Here is an 18,860-nt window from a genome sequence, read left to right as displayed (position 1 = left end):
TACAATCACTTGCATGTCTTGGAAAGGGAGAAATTGAGGCTCTAAGTTAGTGACAAAGAGAGTCAGCTCAGGGGTTAGACACCTAGACAGGTTGGGTAACTCTTGGAGGTCCCGTAGCACCTGAGGAAGGTCAGTAAAGTCTTAAGTTTTTGACTCTATTTCCTTACAGTCACATAGGAGGTTGATTCTCATCATAGTGGCCATCAACTCATGTTTACCCTGGGTGAACCAGTGAAAGTGGGTAAATGTGGGAGGAGGCGCTTACAGGGTGGTATCAGATCGGTTTGAGCTATCTTTGGGTAAAGTATAATGTTGTCATGGTTATTATGGTCATGCATGGGGTCATGTTGTCTAGTTGGAATGGTCATGCATGATGTTGTTATATTGATATGATTATAATTATATATGTATCACGCTAATGTGGATTGATCTTGTAGATGAGATAAGCCTTCCATGAACATCAATGAGGTATGGATTTGATTTTGGTATCTATTTGGTTTATTTTACATGGTACTCTTGTAGGAAGAAGATAATCAAAGACGATGAGAAAAATGGTAGACTATTGTTCCTTTGACTCTCCCAATAGATCAGTTGGGTAGCAAGGAGGAGAGCATTCTCCTAGTATAAAAGACACATTGAGGAGTTTGAGGGTAGAGATCAGAAGTTGCAAAGCATACAATGACAGGTTGGTTGAGGCTCAAGAAAGACTTGCAAGGGCTCAGGAAAATCAGGTAGAGTTCAATGTAACGATTCTTCAGAGCTTGTCAGAGTTGCAGAGACAATGGCAGTTGAGGATTAGTCAAGAGTGGGAAGACAAAACTAATGGAGCATATGGTAGTAGGTATCAGTCAAGATATAGGTTGGATAGAGGGGATACAGTTAGAGGTGGCAGACCACTGGAGACACTTGACGAGAGGACTAGTATGTATGGCCATCATTCTAGTTCTTCATCCAAGAGACACCATCATAGTCATCACCATAATCATCCTTATAGGAGGGGTGAGTACTTTCTTGAGGAGTTCAAGAAAGTCAAGCCACCTAAATTCGATGGAGAGATGAAGAAGTCAGAATAGGTAGAGGCATGGTTGCTTGGGATGAAGAAATTCTTCAGCTTGCCCAGCTATTCAGAGAACATGAAAGCCTAGAGAGCCACCTTTAGTCTCAAAGGGAAAGCATATATTTGGTGGTAAGATGTGAAGAATGTTAAGGGCATTCAAGAAGAAGAGATGATTTGGGATGATTTTGAGTCTCTTCAAGAATAATTACTTGTCTAAGAGGTACTACGATGATAGAGCTACGGATTTTTATGAGCTGCAAATGGGTTCAATGACATATGATGAGTATACCAACAGGTTCCTGGAGCTGTTGAGGTATGTGCCTTCTCTCAATGATGAAAATACTAAGATTTAGAGATTCATCAGTGGATTTCTAGCAACATATAGAGAACAGATTGAGTTTGATCAGTCTAGATCATTGGAGGGGGACATTAGGAAGCTAAAGCATTGTTATGAGTAGTCAAAGCGCAAAGTTAAGCCAAAGTGCAACTTGAATGGAAATGAGAAAGTTAAATGGAAATGGTCACCGAAGTGGGGAAGACCTTAGGATTCAGGTGAGAAAGAAAATGTGGTTCCTTACAAGAATTTCAATGTAGTTGAGAAGGGACATGGGTCGCACCCTGGAGAGTAGCAAACTAGAGATGATGGTAGGGTACCATTACAGTCTTGGATATGTGGCAAAGATCATCACAAGAAGGATTGTCCATTGTACCAAGGTGGTAGGCCTCAGATATATAGTTCTTAGGATTCGCAGAAAATTGGGGATGTTGGTCATATCATTCCTCGAATTTATGCAGTTGTGGACAAAAAACAAGCAGATCATCAGACATCCATTATTGAGATGGAAGGTAAGTTATGTGGTTGAGTTTTTTCTATTTTGATTGATCCTAGATATAGTTATAGATATTTTAATCCTAACCTGGTGGATAAGTTGTCTTGAGAAAATAAGTGCATGAAAAGTCTTGGATGTTGTAGTTGGCTATTGGTACTAAGAAGAGAGTTCATCACTGGCACGAGGGCTTCACTCAATGAACCTCTGACATATCACATGCATTCTTGGCATACTAAGCAATACCCCTAATTTGATTACATATTTGAAAATACCTCTTAAAACACTTTATTTAACCCCCTACCAATACCAACCCAATACAATTTCCCAATTTAAAAAATCCCTAATTTCACTAAATATTGTAGGTATCCATTTTTTCATTAACATTTTTTACACCACTTTATATTTTTTCGTTAACTTTGAGCTCCATTTTTTATACCCAGCAATATGAAAACCCTTTACCCCTATATATTCCCCAAAAAATTATGTCATTTTTTCCTCAATATATATCCCCCAATATGAACCCACGTCGTATGGTATTGCTTCCCCAGTGAATCCCCCATGATTAATGGGTAAAATCTTGTGCATTTGAGCTGAATGGTATGCCTACAACAACACATATGAATGTACTACCATTGGGATCATATAGTATTCTTTTGGGTATGGATTGGTTGTACCTTCACGGAACCAAATTAGATTGTTATGAAAATACTATTGAGTGCTTGGATGATAATGGGGAAAGATAATCTTGCAGGGAAAGAATAAGCCTACATCTGTTACGATGGTCACAACTATGTAGGCTAAGCGCAGTTGTAGGAAAGGGTGTGTAATGTTTGCAGTTCATGTTTCCAATGAAAAGGGTAAGGATGTTGAGGATGCAAAAATTTTTCAAGAGGTATCATGTATTAAAGTAGCTTTAGGATGTGTTTCCAGAAGATATTCTAGAGTTTCCTCCCCACAAGGAAGTGGACTTTTCTATTGAGTTGGTAGTAGGGGCAACACCAACATCAAAGGCACCTTACAAGATGAGCACACAAAACTTAGTAGAGTTGAAGTTGCAGCTAAAGGAAATGCTTGATAAGGGATACATTAGACAGACTGTATCACCTTGGGGTGCACTAATATTATTCGTGAAGCATAATGATGGTACTCTCAGGTTGTGCATTGACTACATCCAGTTGAACAAGGTGATGATCAAGAACATGTACACATCAAAGAGGACATCTACAAGAATTCTTTCAGGACTAGATATGGGCATTATGAGTTTGTTGTAGTTCCATTCAGTTTCAGTAATGCTCCATCTACTTTTATGTTCTTGATGAATAGTGTATTTGTAACACCCTCCTCCCACATTTTCCTAAGCTAACCGACCCACCGGGGTAAACATGTGACTAAGAGTTAATATGATATGATTCAACTCCCTAAGTGCAGTTAAGGAAGTGAAACTGATGAACCAACATCCTACAGACCTCCCTGGGTGGCTACAGGACCCCCAGGAGCTAATCTACCACTTCAAGTGCCCAACCCCTGAGTTAATCTAGCCCTTCAAAGAATTAAATCCCTATTCGCTCCAATGACATGAGCATGCATGTGACTGGACCCCCCATTCGCTCCCATAATGCCTGCAAGTAAGAGACTGCAGCCCATTTCAACGATTTATGTGCTAGAGACTGCGAGATTTAAGACACGTTTTCAGGGCTAGTATCAAAACCACTGCCTAGAACTTGATGATACTTTACAAGCCAATAAATGACACCAATACAAAGCCTCTAACACAAAACTTGATCAAGGACTTGGCCTAACCATGACAGACATTTCATCGAACACATTATGCACATGTGATCTACAAGTCATAACAATAGATTTAAGCATAGGGGTCTCATACTTATCTGAGATTTGTAAGGGAGCATTGATGCCTTATCACATTAGTTGCATTATCTTCTATTAGGTCATATATTCATTTTTCATTCATTTATTAGCCAAAATATGATGAGAGACATACATCATAACTATCATAAAACATGCTCATAACCAACATATAACCAACAGAAATAGCAAGGATACAACAACCATAAATACCACATATGAACCAATACATTTACACATAAAATACCAAGGAGAATGAACTCTTATTAATGAATGCATAAGCCAACTAGGTTTGGGACTTCCACGGACCACCCGACCATAGATTGGCTAAACCAAATCTTTCTTTCAGCCAATCACCCCCGTGCCATATTCCAAGCATGAATGTGGGACTCATAACAAAAACTCAATCAGGTCTTCCTGAGGTTACACCAACTCACCATCATAAATAGAACCAGTATTTACCGCAATAATCACTAGATCACTAGGCCAAAACAATAAACATACAATACCGAACTTTACCGTAATCTTAACAGGATCACTACGCCATAAACAAGAATGGAAGCCACTGGATTTCTCCACCTACATTGTCAGGATTTTTCCTATCTCCTAGTCTTTAGGCTTTACCACAATCCACAATTTGATTCAGGGATCACTAGGCCATAACTGAGACACCAATCTTTGGGCTTTACTGCGATCCACACTAGAGCACTAGGCCCTAAATGAGACTCCACTCTCCAGGCTTTATCGTATATCCCATCCCAGGATTCCTAGGCCTGATGGAGAGCACTGATATATCTCGCCATTCACCGATAGAGGATTCTTGGGTCCACCGAGTCACACAATACCTAGCTTTACCACAACGCACATTTTGGTTTAGGGGTTATTAGGCCAATGGCTTTACCATGATCCTCAGTCCAGTTCACAGATCACTAGGCCATGTGTTCTTTTCTTTCAGAGATCCACCTTACTTAGTTTTGAATCCATCTAGCAATCCACCTCAAGCAAAACATGAGAACCCATCACACCATGGCTATCCGTAAATGGCAAGGCTAGGCTAAAAAACACTATCACACCTAGAAAAACCCATGGAAATGACAATAAGAGAACCAAGAACACTCGTGCATAACCATGCATGCCAAAACTAGCAAGGAAATCATACATACAACTCGATACCTGCAAATAATCCCGATGTAGTTGCTTGATCCTACTCTTCCTTGCTTGATTTTTTTATTCCCTTTGCCTTCTTTTCTCTTCTTGATCCAATGCTAGAGTGCTCCAAGAAAACTCTGAGTGTCCAAGAGTGTGAGAGAGAGATCGAAAACTAAATTGACAAAAGTCTATGAACTGATCCCCATATTCTTTTTTATCAATGAAGCCTCTATTTTCTTCATTTTGCATTATTTTCCTTCATTTTCCTCCTAACGTGCAACCTGTGACCTTTCATCTTACTTTTCTCATAATTTTCATAAATAAAATGTCAATTAATGCCATTTTTCCTTTCCAAATCCTTTTCCATTGCCTTTTCCAATTTCCATATCCATTAATAAACCAAATGAACGCTCACTAGGATGTTTTTCCCACCATTCAGCTTGCAATACGTGTCCCATGACCTTGGTCCTATATTTTTTTTACATGAATATTTACCAGGGCTATCACATAACACTCCCCCTTGGGGGAACACTGTCCTCAGTGTTGAATGACGCCTACAACCAATAAGGCCATTGAAAAGAAAAACATACTGCCCATGGAGCTTTATAACATAGCTTATTGCGGTATTTACAATGACCACTGTTGAAACATGACAAACATACCATTTATTGGAGCCTTATAACACAACCCATTACGATATTTACATTAACAACCACATGTACTTATGCACATTTTTTTCAACCAACAAATAACCATACTTTCTATGGAGCTTTATAAATCCAGCTCGATACAATATTTACAATAATATACATGTATACACATATGCACATTTTCTCAACCAACAAATAAAAAGATACGATGCCTGCATCCGCAACAAGGGAATCTAGAGGCTTACACCTCCACCCTCAAAGTAGTATCAGGATTCACCTCCTTCCCAAGAAGTCCAAAATCCAGTCAAAGTTGCATCCAATGTCCAGCGCTACAATCCTACATCATTTTTCCTCTCAATGAATAGTTATCGGCTCATTGTTCTAGGGAACACTCCCAATGTGCATATGATTCCATTTGGAAATGCTAATGACTAAAACAAATCCATCCATGGTCTTCTCTTCTCTGCTACACAATCCCTCAGTAAATCTTGTCACCCTCTTCCATGTAGTCACTCACCTTCCAAGTTTCTTGGCATCTCTTATCCCAAATGATTCATGCCTTAGCAACACTTCCTTGCAAAGGAACATAAAAAACCAAGGCATATACCTGCCTCAAAACCATCATACTGGTCCATAGAATGCTCAAGGAAATCAATGGACACTATTGGGCATCAGTGTTCCACAATGGCCTTGCTCCTAAAGTGCTTTCCCAACATATTTTTTCCTATTCAAATTCCTTTTGTTGCTGCTGCTAATATTTGCAGTCAATTTCAACCATTCAACTGGGCATTCCATGCTTTCTTGTACCAAGCACATAACTGCTGTTAGATTCAAAATAAATTGAATAAATTCACATCATACCTCATTGGTAGTTCGTCAACAAGGTACACTTGCAATTCTGTTCACTTCCTGTCACAACAAGTCAAGCTAACATCTTTGATCAAATCATTATTATAAACATATCACATTCGTTTAGCTCGAAACACAACATTCATAGATCAAAATCATGAATCACATGCCATCATCATAAACCAGAATCATAGATCGCATGTAACCATCATAAATCAAAATCATAGATCACATGCATAATAAAACTGGAATAAAATATTGATACTTATCCTTTAATTAATCCTTAGCTTCTACATTTATCCTTTGTCCTTTCTGTATGCACACGAGATCGGTTTCTACACCCAACAACTCCCAATGCCTTTTCTTTTCCACAATCACGTACACATACACAATGTACATCACAACACATACACCTACGCTCGATGCACAACATAACACATACATCAATACCCAATGTATAACACCACACAATACATGTACCTACATCTGGCGTACAACACAACACAATACATGTACTACACATAGTACAACACAATGAATACACATGTCACGATACCACAACTACACAATACACATACATAGCCCACAACACGACATGTACGACATGCACATAATACTACATGTACACTAATACCATATGTATAACATGTACACAGTACCACCTGTACGTAACACCACCTGCACAACATGTGCACAACATCACATGTACACGAAACCACATGCACACAACACTACATGCACGACATGTGCATGACACCACATGTATACAATGCCACATACACCACATGTACACACCACCACCTACACACAGCGCCACATGTACCAAATGTACACATGACTACATGCATACAACACCACATGTATAACATGCACGCAACACCATATGTACATAGCACTACATACACAACATGTACATAACACCCTATGTTCTCAGCACCGCATATTCAACATGTGCACAACACCATATGCACACAACACTGCATATTTGACATGTACATAACACCATCTATACACAACACTGCATAAATGATATGTACACAACACCATCTATACATAGCATTGCATAAACAACATGTACACAACGCCATCTGTACATAACATTGCATGTATGCAACACCATTTATACATAACACTACATAAACAACATATACACAGTATCATATATACACAAACTGCATGTACACAACATCACAAGTACAACATGTATAACATATACACAACAATAGTACTGCACATCCATAGACCACACACTGACTCTACTAAGCAACCTTGCTTCTAGGGTCCTTTCACTCTTCATGCATGTTCCAACATGCCAATGATCACACTGCTTCCATTCTGCTGATGTATCCCTCAACATTACCTATCCATAACATAGCATATACATAGTACAATCATATAATATCAATTCATATACACATGATACTAACTTCATAGATCTGTCAGGGCTACTCTTCCTACTTGATTCCACATAAACTAGGAACCTCTTCATGCCATTCACTTGCATAAGCAATCATTTCTCCACAAAAATGACCCTTGACAATCCTAAAAGATATATATATATATATATATATATATATATATATATATATATATATATATAGAAACATTAGCATAAAACAATCATGATATTGTTAGACAACAACATACAAACATATGTATATACATATAAACATCAGTATAAAAACAATCATGATCCATGACGACATTGTCAAACACGACATACATACACACATACATACATATATGCGTATATAAATATAAACATAATCATAATCATAACATAATTACCATATATCATAAGGTTTAGGTTAAGATAACTCCCTTTTTCCGTGCACAACATGCACAACATTGAGAACAATCGTTCCCAACATAGGCAAGGCATCTGTTATCTCAGATCCATTTTCTTTACCTTTCATTAGAGGAAATCTTAGCCTAAAAGTGCCCATTAAATTTTCACGTAATTTCCATGTCATAATATATAAACCAATCAAAATACTTTAAATTTAAAAAAAGGTACATGTAAATATTTTGGAGGGAAAAGAAGAAAAACTAATTTTTTTAAATTGTATTCTTGGCTTATCTCCTTGTAGGTTTACTCAAATTTCAAGTGTAGGCACTCATTGGATGTAGAATAAAATTTTGCATCTAATGAGTACCCATCATGCATACTTTGAGAAGACCCACATTGATAAAAAAAAAATGAAGATATATTAAAAAAACATGGTGAACACACGTTTTTAATGTTTCTTCATTTTTTTATCAATGTGGGTCTTCTCAAAAGTATGCATGACAGGTACTCATTGGATGCATAATTTAATTCTGCATCTAATGAGCATCTACACTTGAAATTTGAGTAAACCTATAAGGAGATAAGCCAAAAATACAATTAAAAAAAAAAAAAAAGTATTTTTCTTCTTTTCCTTCTAAAATTAATAACTCTTATTTTATTATTTTAACCATTATTTTATTATTTTTCTTTAGGAGGCCACTTTTAGGTTGAAATTTCCTCTGATGCTCATAACTTCTTTGCCACTGTCCATTTATCCCAATGGACCTAACCAATCCAATTCACTATCACACTCTTGCCTTCAACTACCTTTCTCATGCACCGAGCTTCATCTGGGTCTTGCATCACTTGTTGGGTACCACACAACTCTCCCTGAGCTCCATCAAATTTCCTCTTTCCCAACTAATTCCCAAGACCCAAAAACATAAAAGACAAGAGCAAGAAAAAACAAGAAGAAATACATGAAATCCAATAGCAATACAACACCACAAGAAAAGTGGCATGCTCATGCACTAGACACAATCAAGATAGCAAATCAAGCGCAACAAATCACAAAATACCAAAATCACAAGACCCAAAACAAACATGATGACTCAATCCCCATGGTTCCCAGTTCTTTGAAGGGAAATATCAACCCGACCTTTCTTCAAGATTCCATGACGGTCTCTTGCCATGCAATCCCCTACATCATCCTGTCATAAACACATTATTGTCAGTGTATAAACAACTATAACAATATATCGGTTATATTACCTTGTTTTGCCAAGAACATTGCCTTGTAGTTGGCCACATCCATGTCATATCTCAAGGGACTCCAATTCCTTGATGTATTCGACTATAACTAGAAACCAACGGTTAGTTATATAAACAAATCAACAATTACCTTGTCATGCTAATACCAAACATGTTTCCCGTAAATGTTCACACATGTCGATCACATGTTCCAAAGATCAAGAAAACATATCTAATAATTTTAAATTAACCTTTACCAAGACTAACAAAAATGTCATACTCGACAATCAACTCACATTCATTGGTCATAATACATAATGTTACAACTATCACCTATTTACACTCAAGTACATATCAGTTGTCTCAACACATATGTATTAGTACAACCATCTTAAAACAAGATCATTTCTTCATGAAATCTTATAGATACAAACTTATATCATGCTACTAATCAAACATTCAAACAACAGATAGATGACATAATAGACACCAAACACTCAAACACCAAATAGATGACATAATCAAACATTCAAGCACCAAGTAGACAACATAAGCAAACTCATACCTTAATGTATCTCAGGGGAGGCTATCTTGTCTGCACAATCAATCTAGACTAGCACGGTATAAATTCTCAACATATCAATTCAAACATGAATAAGGTCATGATATCCATAACAGTGCCTAGCTAACATGTTCACATCATAAACTCATAAACAATTGTCATTTATGCATAACAATCACACATGCATAGTCAATCTAGATTAATACAACACCATATCACAAATATGTCGGCTCATACTTGAATATCATAACCCTAACCATCTGCATAGGCCAATCCAAATTAGCACGATACATATAACATCAAGATCTTAAGTGCAATAACTCTAATCATCACATGAACTAACATATAACAACAACGAGTTAATCATTTAACATGATCATCAATAACATATAACATAATAATCAAGTTAACTAACATAAAACAACAACAACAATGCATATAACAACAAGTTACTATCATTAATGACTATTCGATGCATGTACATATGACTACACTGATCAACTAGCATTTATCATACATGTAACCACAATAACAATAGAAGGATAAACATATAAGTAACCCTAATGCTTATAACAACCATTAACAACATACTTGATTTCCAAACATACAAACGTATATGACGATATTCTCTTACCCCAAAGTCTACTCCCACAACTTCACTTTGATGATCTACATCTCCTGCTCTATCTCAACCAACACAACAACATCATAACATACCAACAACATCATGATGACCTAAAATTCCTAAAATTACCTCATGGACAACAAATGTAACCTTGACAATGCATGCATAACAACATATAGACATTGGCATGCATATCAATGCATAACTGACATGCACTCATAACGATCACATCCAATAGCAACACCATCAACTTTCACATGGTGACACAACGAAAACAATGACCACCTCCATGCATACACAACAAACACATAGTACACAAACATAAAGAACACATATGCAATTGACATGCATGCATGACAAACACATTCTTCCCATGCAGTCCAAGTGTTGAACCATGCTCTGATACCGCTCTATAATGCCCTCCTCCCACATTTACCCAAGCTAACTGGTCCACCAGGGTAAATATGTGATGAAGAGTTATTATGATATGATTCAAATTCCTAAGCACAATTAAGGAAGCAGAACCGACAAATCAACACCCTACATACCTCCCTCAGGTGCAACTAATCTACCACTCCAAGTGCCCAACCCTTGAGTTAACCTCTCCTTTCAATGAATTAAACCCCCAATCGCTCCCATGAAATGGGAATGCATGCGATTGGGACCCCCCAGTCACTCCCAAAAAGCCTCCAAGGGAGAGATTGCAATCTTTTTTAGCCAGTTATGTGCCAAGACTGCAAGATTTAAGCCACTTTTTTAGGGCTAGTCTCCAAACCACTGCCTGAAACTTGATGAGATCTTTCAAGACAATAAATGACACTAAGAAAAAGCCTCTAACACAAAGCTTGATCAAGGAATTGACCTAACCAAACCTAACCATGACAAACATTTTTTCGAACACATTGTGCACATGTGATCTATAGTTCATAACAATAAATATGAGCATAGGGGTCTCATACTTATCTAAGATTCGTAAGGGAGAATTGATGCCTTATCACATTAGTTGCATTATCATCTATTAGGTCATATATTCATTGTTCATTCATTTATCAACCAAAACATGATGAGAGTCATACATCATAACTGTCACAAAACATGCTCATAACCAACACATAACCAACATAAATAACAAGGATAGAATAACCATAAATACCACATATGAACTAGTACATTTATACATGAAATACTAAAGAGAAGGAAATATTATTAATGAATTCATAAGCCAACCATGTTTGGGACTTCCATGTACCACCCGACCATAGATTGACTGAACCATTCTTTCATCCAATCACCCTGATGCCATATTACAAGCATGAATGTGGGACTCATAACCAAAACTCAACCAGCGCTTCCCGAGGCTACACCACCTCACCTTCATCAATAGAACCAAGCTTTACCGCAATCCTCATCAGATCACTAAGCCAAAAAAATAAGCATGCAATACCAGGCTTTAACATAATCCTCACCAGATCACTAGGCCATTAAAAAACATGGATGCCACTGGATTTATCCACCTACACCATGAATAGTTTTACTATCTCCTAGTCTCTAGGCTTTAACACAATCAACAATTCGATTTAGGGATCACTAGGACCTAACCAAAACACTAGTCTCTAGGATTTATCGCAATCCACCTTGGATCACTAGGCCCTAACCGAGACTCCACTCTCCAAGGTTTACTGTATATCCCATCTAGATATTCCTAGGCCTGATGGAGAACACCCACCTCTAGGAATTACTATATATCTCTCCATTCACTCGTCGAGGATTCCTAGGCCCACCGAGGCACAAAATACCTGGCTTTACTGCAACCCACATTCTGGTTCAAGAGTTACTAGGCCAGTGGATTTATCGCGATCCTTAGTCTAGTTCAGGGATCACTAGTCCATGTGTTCTTTTCTTTCCAAGATCCACCTCACTTAGTTTCGAATCCATCCGGAAATCCATCTCAAACAAAACATGAGAACCCATCACACCATGGCTATCCAGAAATGGCAAGGCTAGGATGAAAAACATTGTCACCCCTGGCAAAACCCATGCCAATGACAACAAGAGAACCAAGAACACACATGCATAACCATGCATGCCAAAACTAGCAAGGAAATCATACATGCAACTTGATACCTGCAAATAATCCCACTGTAGTCACTTGATATAACTCTTCCTTGCTTGATCTTTGCTTCCCTTTTCCTTCTCTTCTCTTCTTGATCTAATGCTAGAGTGCTCCAAGAAAACTCTAAGTATCCAAGAGTGTGAGAGGGAGAATAGAGAGAGCTCCAAAACTGAACTGAAAAATGCCTATGAACTAATCCTTAGAATAATTTTTATCAATGAGGCCTCTATTTTTTTCATTTTCCATTATTTTCCTTCATTTTCCTCCTCACATGTAAGCTATGACCTCTCACCTTCCTTTTCTCCTAATTTTCATTATTTTCATAAATAAAATGCCAATTAATTTCATTTTTCCTTTTCAAATCCTTTTCCATTGCCTTTTACAATTTCCATAGCCATTCATAAACCAAATGAACACCCACTAGGATGTTTTATCCACCATTTAGCTTGGAATACACGTCCCATGACCTTGGCCTTGTATTTTTTTTTACATGAATTTTTACCAAGGCTATTATAGTATTGTGTACTTATTTGGACAAGTTTGTTATTGTATTCATTGATGACATCTTGATATATTCTAAGAATGAGGAATAACATGGCGAGCATTTAGCAATAGCGTTGAGATTTCTAATAGAACATAATTTGTATGCCAAGCTGATCCGAATTAGATCCATGAAGAATAATCAAAACACCATGATTGTATCAAATCAGGACAAAACTTCGAATTCAAGAGCACAGAGTGATCAGGAAGACCTTTAAACAGTGGCAGTTGGCAGCCAGCGAGGAACAACGAGGACCTCGGTCAAAGCGCGCTGACCGAGGCCCATGGAGACCGCGCAGGAGGCAAAACTGGCCATTGGGAAGCCTGAATAGGGAAACAGAGGGCATTTCTGATGCGCGCACTAATCGCGCATCGCTGGAAAGACCCCTCGAGAAGGAAAGGCCCCGAAGTGCTCGGTCGCATGGAAGCTGGGAAAACCATGGGGAAAGCGCTAAAGCTAAAGGCGGGACCCGCGCTCCAAAACTGGCAGTATATCGAGGGCACCCTTGGCGGTAAGCGGATTTGGAGAAAAACAAGAGATTCCATTCAGCGCTCGACGCGTGGCAAGTGGAGGAGAGAGAAAACCGCCACTCATCATGTGCTAACGGTTGATCAAGTCAACTGCGCGAAATGAGCGAATGACGTTGGATTTGGGGGCTCCATATCTAACAGCTGAGATAGTGCCCGATGAAGAAACCGGATTTGACAGGGGATTAAGCCGCGGCACATCAATATTTGATGTCCGATTTGACCACTAAGATGGCGGATGAGTCATTCCACAATGTAACTGAAAAAACCGAACCGACGAGGAAGAGCTGGTGCAGTTCGCGAGAGGACAAGTGGCCACTCCCTATGAGCCGTTGATGATGACGCAAAGACAGGTAATTCCAAGTGAACAGCAGCAACTGATTTGACGGGGGAAGGAAGAGGAAGCGAGTAGTCATGAGATCGATTGGCTTTAAAGCCATGAACAGACAGAATAAGGGGATACCGAGAGGCAGAACCAGAGAGAAGAAGACGAAGACAGAAAAAAGAAGAGACATTGAAGCAAAGAGCAGAAAAGACAGAGAGCTGAGCTGACTTGCAGCATAAGGCAGCATCGAACAATCCCTGAGAGGATCTGTCGAGAATTGAGCACCACATTGGGCTCCTCCCATTGAAAACTAGAGAGGTCAAGAGATGGTAAGGAAAAGAGTCTGTGCACTCTAGTGGCTTGGGGAATCCAAGAACCACCCTGCCAGGAAATTCTGTTTCTGGGGACTCAGATTGAGCTCCTCATTGTAATTCTCTGCTTTAAAAACACAATAAAAAAAGGCCACCAATGAAAGCTGGACCAAAGACGTAGCCCTAGAGGATAGGGTGAACTCCTTATTAACTTGTTGTGTTCTTATATTTGCTTACTGTGTTTATCTTGCTATTTTCCATTTTCCAAAGTGTCTGTGTATTTTGCAATCTGATCGATCCGTTGCCTAAAATGACATAGACACACACCAACACATGAGTCTGTAATACCTTCATTCAATAATTCTTTAACTGAGATCACTCAAGAGTGATTTTCAGATCAAGTGGTATCAGAGCTCTAGACTGTTAAGCTTAGACAAGCTTGTGTTGGTTTAGTTGTTGAATGCTTACTAGATCAAAGCTCAAATTAGGAGAAGGAGAGTTGGTCGAAACTAATCCTGAGATTGGGAGAGTCTATCCTTGCAAGACAATGTTAGAGGAAGGTCCTATGGGATCAGACCCTCAATTCATAGATAGTTTCCTAGCCATAAAGTCCATGGTAGAAGAAATGTATAGGGACTTTAGAAAACATAAAGATGAAGATTCATCAGGGTCTAAACAAGACAAAGGAGAAGATGAGTCACCTTTCAATGACCACTCAAAAGGAAAAGGGAAAGAAGACATTTTTCTCACACCTCCTAATAGCCTTGTACGTAACAAGAAAGCATCTTTGATTAAGCTAGATGTTAAATTTGATTTTCCTATATATGATGGGGAGTTAAATGCAGAAAAGTTGGACAATTGGATTAGACAAATTGATGTGTGTTATAGAGTGCAGAATATCGACTCAGACAAGAGCAAGATTCAGTTGGCAAGCCTACGCCTTGGAGGCACTGCCTTGGTTTGGTGGGAAGGTAGAACCCAAGCTGACATGAAAAGACATGGTAAGACTATCTCTGTCTGGAGTGAATTTGTTTCTGCAATCAAAAAATAGTTCTATCCATTGGCCTACATGCAACAAGCCATGATGAGTTGGCAAACTCTTCGGCAGTTGAAAGGGCAAAGTGTGCAAGGGTACACTCAAGAATTTAGAAAGAGAGCATTGATTCTAGGAATCTCATTAGACTCACCTAAAACTCTTTTGAAGTACATTGGTGGTCTACACAGCTACATGAGGCATACCATCCTCATGTTTAATCCCACTAGTATAGATGAGGTATTTGTACAAGCTACTCATCTAGAAGCTAGAGGAAAGAATGGAAATCCAGAAGTTGGGGGACCATCCCAACCCATTGCAAGCAAGAACAAGAAGAAAAGAAAGCAGAAGTGGAAAGCAAGGAAGGCTAACACTACACAGAAAATCAAAGCTTCATGCACTCACTATAAAAAAGATGGGCATGATGATGAGCATTGTTGGATTCTGCATCTAGAGCTAAGACCTAAGAAGTTCGAGGGCAAGAAGAAGAAGACTACTGCAGCTATTCAGAAAGATTTGGGGTCAGACTCAAGAGATGAAACAACCATTGCAGCCACAGGTATAAAAGGTAAGAATTCTGAAGCATCTACTAGTAATTCTGCACAATCTATTATTGATGAAGAAAATGAGAGAAAAAGACATGAGCTTTTCCATATTCGAGTTATTTCCAAACATTAAAATATTGATACTTTGTTTGATAATGGCTCACAAGTAAATTTAATTTCTGAAGCAATTGTAAAGAAGTTGGGATTAGCAACTACACCTCACAAGAAACCATACCCATTAGGATGGTTGAATGATAAAGCACAATTACAAGTGACTAGACAGTGCAAACTCAAGTTTTCTTTTGGGTCAGCATTTGTTGATGAGGTTGAGTTAGACGTAATTCCTTTGGATATATGTGGAATTGTTTTAGGAAGTCCTTACTTGTATGATAGAAAAGCTATTTTCTATAGAGCTGAGAACAAGTATCTACTTGTTAAAGATGGAATCGAATACTTTGTAAGAGCTCATAAGCTCAAGAATAATTATACTCTCATAAACTCAGGGCATATGAAAAGAATGATAAATTCATGCAAACAATTCTCACTGATGGTTGTAAAGGAAAAGAAACTTGATAAAACCAATGTATTTGAGGGCTGTAATGCTAAACAACAAGCTGATTTAGAAAAGGTTGTTTCAAAGTATGATATCTTGTTTCAAGAACCTAAAGGTCTACCACCCAAAAAGGAAATATTACATGATATTATTTTGCAGCAAGATGCTCCATTGCCTAACATTGGAATGTACAGGTTGTCTGTTTTAGAGAATGCTAAAATCAAGAAGAAAGTGCAGGAGTTGCTCGAGAAAGGGTTCATCAGGCATAGCACATCACCATGTGGGTCACCAATCGTTTTGGTGAGAAAGAAAGATGGCTCGTGGAGAATGTGCATTGATTACCGAGCACTGAATAAGATAACAATCAAAAATCGTTATCCCCTTCCTCGCATAGATGATCTTTTAGATCAATTGAAGGAAGCTGTTTATTTCTCCAAGACTCGCACAGTGGATACCATCAGGTCAGAGTTGCAGAACAAGATGCATGGAAGACTGCTTTCAAAACAAAGCAGGGATTGTATGAGTGGTTGGTTATGCCTTTTGGCTTAACTAATGCTCCTGCTACTTTCATGAGATTAATGAATGAAGTACTCAGACCTTTTCTTGATGATTTTGTTATTGTGTATATGGATGACATTCTGATTTTTAGCAAAACGTGGGAAGAACACTTAAAGCATGTTAAGCAGACACTAGATGTTTTGAAAAGAGAAAAACTTCATGTTAAACTCTCAAAATGTGAATTTGGCAAAACATCTCTAAATTATTTGGGTCGTATAGTAGGGGGTGGTGAATTGAAGATATATCCCTCTAAGGTGGAAGTCATTGTAAACTGGCCTAAACCCAAGACTACTACAGAAGTGAGAAGCTTCTTAGGGGTAGCACAGTACTGGAGGAAGTTCATTGCTAACTTTTCCTCAATTGCAGCTCCCTTACATGCTTTAACAGGATTGAACAAGGTGTTTCAGTGGGGAGGCAAACAACAGAAAACCTTCGACACCTTGAAAGAAAAGATTAGTACAGCACCTGTACTAGCACTGCTTGATCTTCAAAGACCATTTGAGATCCAAACATATGTCAGTGACTATGCCATGGGAGCAGTGTTGACACAACACGGTAAACCCATATGTTATCATTCTGAGACTTTTAATCCTGCAGTAGTTAACTATCCTACATATGATAAAGAATTGTATGCATTAGTTCAGAGTGTGAAAAAGTGGAAACATTACTTAATGGGCAAAGAGACAGTAATACATACTGATCATCAACCACTTCAATATCTACACTCCCAAACTAAGTTGTAGCAATCAAGACACTACAGATTTACAACAGTTTCATTTAGTCATCAGATATAAAAAAGGCATACATAATAAAGTTGCAGACATGTTATCTAGACCTATTATAAATGCATCTACTATACTTAAGCGTAATTATGTGCTACATGAAAGCTACATTGAACAATATGCTCAAGATATAGACTTTAAAGATGTATATGCAACTTTAAGTCAAGGAAAACGAGTAGAAGAATTGGATTATCATGTGAAGGACCGGCTCTTATACCATTGTGGGAAGTTATGCATTCCACAAACTGAGAGAGTAAAGATAATTAGAGAAGCACACACTTCTCTGATATCAAGTCACTTCGGAGTAAGCAAAACAGTTGCATAGTTGCAAAGATTTTGTTATTGGCCAAAAATGAATGAGATAGTTTCTAGATATGTAAGAGGGTGTACTATATGTGCTAAAAGCAAGCCCAGCAATAGAAAACTAGGCTCGTACACTCCACTACCAGTTCCTTCTCACCCTTGGGAAAGTGTCTCCATGGATTTTGTTGGAGGACTGCCTAAATCTAGGAAAGGTCATGATTATCTATATGTTGTTGTGGATAGGTTCAACAAAATGTGTATTTTGATACCTTGTAACAAACAGATTACAGCTGAACAAACTGCAAAACTGTTCTTTGAACATGTATGGGTTCATTTTGGATTACCCACTTCCACTGCATCTGATCGACACATCCGATTTGTGGGGAAGTTTTGGTCAAGTTTGTGGGAACTGATAGACACCAAACTGAAGAAAAACACAGCTTTTCATCCACAAACTAATGGCCAGACAGAAGTAGTTAACAGGACAATGATCCAGTTACTCAGAGGATATTGCAGCAAACATCCTAAGCTTTGGGATGAACATTTTTGTTATGTGCAGCATGCTTACAACAGGGCAAAACATTCTTCTACACAGAGATCTCCTTTTTAGACCTGTTTTGGTTTCACACCAAGGTCTCCTTTGGATTTTGTCTTTGGTAAAGATA

This window comes from Pinus tabuliformis, chromosome 6, assembly GCF_031772625.1.
Source record: "Pinus tabuliformis cultivar Carrire ecotype Pingquan chromosome 6, CPIR1, whole genome shotgun sequence".
NCBI lineage: Eukaryota > Viridiplantae > Streptophyta > Pinopsida > Pinales > Pinaceae > Pinus > Pinus tabuliformis.
This window is presented reverse-complemented; position numbering follows the sequence as displayed.